Source organism: Megascapheus bottae, chromosome 13 (assembly GCF_031878675.1).
Source record: "Megascapheus bottae isolate mThoBot1 chromosome 13, mThoBot2.hap1, whole genome shotgun sequence".
In the NCBI taxonomy this organism is placed as follows: Eukaryota; Metazoa; Chordata; class Mammalia; order Rodentia; family Geomyidae; genus Megascapheus; species Megascapheus bottae.
Window position 1 is genome coordinate 4,179,518 of NC_143521.1, and position 7,140 is coordinate 4,186,657.

Sequence of the window (7,140 nt, forward strand, 5' to 3'; positions counted from 1 at the left end):
AAAGCTAAGACAAACATACAGTAGACAGATCACATATTTTAGTTGTTATCTTAGAATTTGGGGATGGCCTTTTAGAAAGGAAGAAACTAGCAGATGAGTAGTAGTGCGTCTTGAATTTTCAGTCATTGAAAGGCGATTCCAGTTAGAAGCTTGACCAGAGAGTCAAGTTTTTAAAATATGAAAATATTTGGTTATACTTTGTATGCTATGCTATAAAATTGTGGAAGGGGTGTCAATAGACAACTAAAAAAGATAATTCAAAAGCTAAGGGCTGGTTGCTCACATCTGAAATCCTAGCTACTCAGGTGGCATAGATTTCAGGATCACTGTTTGGAGCTAGCTTGGGTAGACAAATCTGAGCAACTCTTATCTCCACTGAATAAGCTAAGAGCCAGAAGCAGAGTTGTGGTAGAGTGTTTTGTGCCTAGAGCTAAAAAGCTAAGCAGGAGTTGGAGGCCCTACGTTCAGTTCCCACTACTGACACAAGAAGAAAAGAAACAAAACAGGTAGCTGGGAATTTTCTTGTTAAACATGAATGTAAATTCAAACTTAATGTGCTTTTAGCTAAATAGTTTATTAAATTTAGGGTTAGACAAACTAAACCTCCAGTCAGGGGCTAAGAATTACCAGGTTTGGGTTCTTTGTCATTTCCACTATTTGTGGTTTCCTTTTGTTAGATTCAGATTTAATGTAGACATTGTCCTCATAATGGGGTAGATTTTCCATACTATACCCTCCTTGGATTAAATCCTAAGGAAACCTCTTGTTGGCTCAGTCCCTTGCCTTAGCAGTGGGCAAGTATTTTTTCTGGGTTAGAAGTGCTGTGCCCGAATAACAGGAAACATGGTTCTTAGCAGTTTTGGAACGACAAACAAAGGTGTATTATCACTGATCATCTCTCTGACCACCTATGTTACAATAACCTGTCATAATTAATTTTGAAGGAGAAAAGGTTACTTGGGTTCATGGTTGTGAAAGTTTCAATCGTGACAGAATAACACTAATTCTTTGGGCCCTCTGATGACCCACTAATACTTTGGGTCATCATGGTGAGAGTGTGTGGCAGGAAGCAAGCTTCTTACTATTGTATCCCAGCCATTTTGGGGTCCCCTCCCCCCCCACCCCCGACAACAGCGCATAGTGAACAGAGCTAGGAGTCAGTTTAATAGCAGCGCAGCAGCTACTCTCCACCTTCAGGCTGATGGAGATCAGCCTGGACCTTCCGTGGGACTGAGCTTTAAAGGAGAGCACCTGTTCATCAGGAAAACACCACACGCAGGTGGTCATGCAGTTTATGTAATTTTACCAAAAAAATGAATGAGCTGTTAGTACACTTACATCATGAGTTAGGAAGGAGAGAGTGACTGGACAGGCTGGAGTCACACAGCCTCTTTAGGGACCCACTGCCACTGACCTTTCCACTGGGCCCTATAGCTTCAAATTCCGAATGCAGCTACCCACACCTCCAAGACTTTAAGACATTGGCTGTTCCATGATACCAAATCATAGCACTTACCCTCCAAACAATCTTGTTCTGAAATTTCTTATTTTCAGTTACTATACCTTGAGTTTCTAGGCATTACAGAGTTCATCATCATCATCATCACCATCATCATCATCGTTATCATCATTCTCTCTCTATTTTTTCCTCTCTCTCTCTCTCTCGACAGGGATCACATGGGATATGAATGTGAGTATGAAAATGAGGTGCCCCTCACTAATTTTTGTTGCAATCGGATGAGGAATCTGGGACATAATATAATAAACTGTTGTATGAACTTTTATTTTCTGGTGTTGATTGGGCAAGTTCCTTAACACCTGAGAAGCCTTTCAACTTATGCAATGACAATCCTTCCACGGGCTGTTTACTAAAGATCAGAAATTTCAGTTACCTCCTATTTCTCTTAGTCAGCATCTTCATCTCACATTGCTCTGCCCATTCTCCTCACTCAAATGCTTTGCATCTTAGCCTCTGCTCTGGGACAGTTTCACATGTGGACTCAGTCAGAGACACATCATTGAGAGTTTCCCTTTATGTGGTGCCTTTGTAGTAAGTAGTCAGTCCCCTTTCAAAGTTAAAAAAATATAGAAGTAATTAGAAACTTCAGCTGAGGCTGCTGTGCACACCCATAAAATCCCAGCATTCAGCAGGAGGAGAAATGCTGGAGAACTGTTTTTGAGTTTAAGGCCAGCTTTGACCCCGAAGTGAGAACCATTAATAGGAAAAAAAAACAAAAAGGAGTTTTTAGAGAAGGTTAAGGGGCAGCTGACAGGATTTAAAGCCATCACCTGAAGTTCCTACATGCTGTGTCTTTTTTGTTGTTGTTGGCAATAGCTTTCATTGAAGGGAACATATCCACTTTTTAATAGAATAGAATATCTCCAGGCCCAAAGGGAATTTCTTCCTAAAGCCTCTCTGCTCTAATGGACCAATATTAACATAGACTTGTGTTTTCCTTAAAAGACTTTCAGAGTTGGAAATATCCCAAATTCTACATTCTTCATACCAGAGCCACTTGTACATATATGTTCTGAAAACCAGCATATGTTCTGAAGAGTTGACTTATCTGTAACCAAATTACAAGTATTGCTATCTTCCCAGAGTGAATGTTAGACTCTTTCTCTTTCCTGATTTTGCTAGTTATGTACTTAGTGTCTGTCATTTGCAATGGTCCTATCGTTCAAGCAGCTTTTGTATGCTTTGTCAGCAAGAGAGATAAACACAGTCAGGGGGACTTTATCATAAAGGGAGCTTCTGACATATGTAATTGAAAACCCCAGGGCTGGCTTCATCCTAGGGCATGTCAGCAGGACCAGAGTTTTTTTGTTCATCTTTAAGGCTTATGTCATCTCTGTGAGCTTACTTCAGGTCAGCATGCTGACTTAAACAGTGGTATTTCATTGGGCTAGATCCACTCCTCTTTCCTTCTGTGATTTCATGTTTTACCATGAAGTGTGAGCAAGAATTGAAGCTGAAAGAAAGCAAACTAACGTTGAAAGCACAAAGCTTTAAAGCTACATTGCAGCTTAGAAATATATATATATAATTATTATTTGCCAATTAAAATTTAAGAATAGGCTATAATTAGAATGTTCAATTATGCCTTTATGTCAGAAAACAGTTAAGAGTATAGGATGTAGAAATGCACAAGAGATCTCACTTGCATCTGCAATAAGCAATTTTCTTAATGAAATGCATCGAAATTGAGCTAAGCAAATTGATGAGGCTTGTATACATTGAGAATCATCAGCTTCTCCAGCGGGAACTCCTGCATTGTCAAGGTTGGGAGATGAAAGACACAGGCTCTATTTCTGCTTGTCCATATTTGTCTGAATTTTGTTCTCACTGCTTTCATTTCCTGCTTTACCACATCAACACCAAGTTCAGGTTGTTCATCAGACAGAAGCATAGCTCTCCTTGAATTGTTTTACTGGTCTGCATAGTAGTGACTGGTCTTCGTGTTATATTTTCAATATCAGACTTAATATAGCAACTTGTCTATGTGTATTCACAGGACACAAGAATAACTTCAGCTGACATTCTCTCAAGTTCAAGTACAGTGGAAAAGGTTTTAGGAGTTAGAAGAGTGGGCTTGGTTGTTACAGCACTTGCCAAAGAGTGAAAGCATCAGGTACCAAATGGGACTCCTGGTCTCAGACCTCAAAAGAACAAAAACAAGGGTTGGGAGTTTGCCTAGCATGCACGAAGACCTGGGTTCGATTCCTTGGTACCACATATATAGGAAAAGCTGGAAGTGGTGCTCTGGTTCAAATGGTAGAGCTCTAGCCTTGAGAAAGCCCAAGGACAGTGCTCAGTCCCTGAGTTCAAGCCCCAAGATGGACAAAAACAAAACAACCAAAACCAACACACAAAAAAGAAATGAAAGGGTTTTCACACTTGATTTGAATCCTGAGTGAGATTCCTTCTAAGTGGATCATTTGAGCCATCCAGTCATTTTCTACCAAACTCTGTGACCAGACTGGAAAAAACAGTTGTACTTATTGACCAGGCTTGGTTTATATGTCCACACTTAATCATTGTGGTCTAGAGATCTCAATGAATTAGTTTTTCCATCATAAAGTCACAAATTCCTGTTGTAACACAAGACTGGGACTGAGTGAGAGGGAGTTGAGTTCAAAGAGTCCAAGAGGTTGTTAAAAACGAGTAAGAGCAACTGGGAGTTTGGCTTAGTAGTAGAGTGCTTGCCTAGCATGCATGAAGACCTAGGTTTGATTCCTCAGTACCGCATACATAGAAAAAAGCTGGAAGTGGTGCTGTGGCTTAAGTGGTACCTTGAGAAAAGTCCAAGGACAGTGCTCATGGTCTGAGTTGAAGCCTTCAAAATGGCAAAAGATAAAAAAACTGAGAGTGACATTTGTCATAATCAGTAGAAACCTTGGGCTCTCATAGCAGAGATTTGCAATAGAGCAAAACCTAGATAGATAAGGCTATATAGTATGACGCTAAATGAAAGGACCTCTAGGATATAGAAACATAAGCCATATAATGAATTATTATTGTCCTTAATGTACTATGTTATATCTCATCTCTTTTGCTGTCCCTTGGTTATCTCATATTGTTACAGTATCTCACTTTGTTATCTGATATATTGGATATATTTGTATTTGGTTATTTGAAATTGGATTAGGGAAGGGGGGAAAACCAAGATAGGGGGGTGGGGGGAGGGTAATGGGACCAAGACATGTGAAAGGGTATCAATGTATGTGAATTAATGCACCTTCTATCTGGAGAATATAATGTAACCCTTCTATTAATTACAATAAAAATATATGAAAAAGAAAAAAAAACTGAGAGTGAGAGACATAGAAAGAACAAGAGAAAGAGCATAAAAGAGTCACAGAGAGAGACAAAAACAGGAAAAAAAGAGAGAGAGAGAACACAAAGAAGTGTCATGGTAGGGAGACACAACAAATATTAGGCCTAGAAAAACTGGAGTTTGGCCTAGTGGTAGAGTGCCTGCCTAGCATGCACGAAGACCTGGGTTTGATTCCTCGGCACCACATACATAAAAAAAGCCAGAAATGGTGCCAAGGCTCAAGTGGTAGAGCTCTAGCCTTGAGAAAGTCCAAGGACAGTGCTCAGGTCCTGAGCTCAAGCCCAGGACTGGCAAAAAAAAAAAAAGAAAAGAAAAGAAAAACAAAAAGAAAAACTGAAAATATTTTAAAGCACTTGACAGTCATTCATACTTACAAAAGAAGGGGACTTAGAAACTTCTAAGTCATTCCAGGAATGACATTTCATTCAACTTCCTTTTCTCAATATATACTGGTTGCTCAAAAGGCATTAGATTGTTGAGTAATATGACCTGCATTTCTGAAAGCTTCTCAGAAGATAGTTGGAAAGTAATTAAGCCAGAATTACAGATTTTTCTAGTTGGAAGACTCAGATAAATAAAGGTGGACATTAGATTGAAATTCTGCGGTACACCAATATTTAAGGAGTGAGGAGTATGTGGCAATGAAAAAGGTGGAGAAACAGTAGTAAAAGTAACAGAGTAAAGGGGTAAATTTGTATGATTTTTTTTTACTGGCTTGCTACTACATCATGGTAGTAGATAGCCCCTAACAAGTAAATAAAAAGATTCATTTTTTTAAATGATGTTCCTTCTTAACTGTATTACAACTGAACTTTAAATGCATTGAAATTCATATTGAAGGATGATTTCTGGGTGGCAAAAATTTATATTTTGTACCTGTTTTATATTTTGTAAGCATCGCCCACAGTTAAATAAAAACACATATGAGTAAGATGAATTTTTTATTTTGTTATTGTTTTTTGACTGTCCTAAATTGCTTATTGGTATGAATTGTGCAGACAAGACTTGAAGTCAGCGCTAACGGAGGAGCTGGAGAGTATTGCGCCTTCTCCACGCTGCTCGGCGAGGACCCCCGATAGTGTGGTGGAACTTGTGGCCCTTCCCCAGGCCACAGTTCCTGCGGCCTGCAGAGCACAGCCCACGCATCTCTCCGTGCTTGTGGACGAGTGTGGTGAGCCACTGGGTGTCGGGGTTTCTTCTGATGGCCATATGGAGGGGATCAAAGAGGATAACCTCAAGAATTTGTATGTAGAACTTTCACCAGTCCAAGAATTGAGGACTCACCGAGCTCCACAGTGACGCCCAGCTAGGAGCAGACCTGAGCTGGTAGGACATAACCTTGCTTGACCTTGTATCTCAGGCGGCCTGCCTGATCTGGTCCGGGGGCGTGGGGCACGGGTGCAGCATAGAGAGCCTATGGGGCTGCCAGCAGTGGACTCTCAGAAGAAAGCGCATCGCATCCCACTGCTTCCTCCTCCTTAGCGCCTGGATGTACTCGTGGGCACACATCTTGGCTTACCTTATGGCTGCTGCCAGACGGAAAGGACATGAATTTGATAAAGCAAGAAAATAAGTTGTTATTTAGAACCAAATATAATGAGACATTATTTTGCTGAGCAATAAAACAACTATAAAGACGGAAATTAAAAAAAAAACAATTTCTCTTCTAGGAAAAAGTCTATAGAGAATATTTTCATAGTTTACCAAAGTTTATAATATAAAATGGAGTCATCTGAGATGCTAGCCTTGACTCTGTTTCCATTTAGCTAGTGGGCCCAAGTAATTGCCAGTTTTTCCAAGAATAAGTATTTTTTTTTTGCCAGTCCTAGGGCTTGAACTCAGGTAAAAATGCTTTAAAGCCTCTTTTATAACATAGTACCAAAAGGTACATTTTTATGTAGCCTAAATAAGTTTATTAATCTTCTAAAACGACTTCCAATGTTTAGAATTATTCTTTTTGAATCAGTCCTGAATGTGTATAGAACAAAAGCCACTACTTAAAACATGAGTACAATGGTGGCTTTGTATTTGAATCACAGGTTCTCAGGAAGAGAGCATGGCATTGTGTAATAGCTTTATATCATGTATTTCTTCTGAGCATAGCAAGCTATTTTCTCATGGCTTGACTCTATAATTACTGACATTGAAAAAACAAATCATGTCATGATTGGTGAAAGAGTTTAGCCATCAAATAGGCACTTGTCAAACAGCAGTTATACATTCAAAGTACTAGTCATATTTTTTTATATTATTTTGGTCTCAGAGGCTCAATGTGCAAGAATAACTCTTGGTGTCATGCCAC

At 39.5% G+C, this 7,140-nt stretch overlaps 1 pseudogene; it reads right to left on the minus strand.

Moving 5' to 3' along the window:
• Positions 1-5,855: 5,855 nt before the first annotated feature.
• Positions 5,856-6,347, minus strand: LOC150055436 (large ribosomal subunit protein eL15 pseudogene; annotated as a pseudogene).
• Positions 6,348-7,140: the final 793 nt, after the last annotated feature.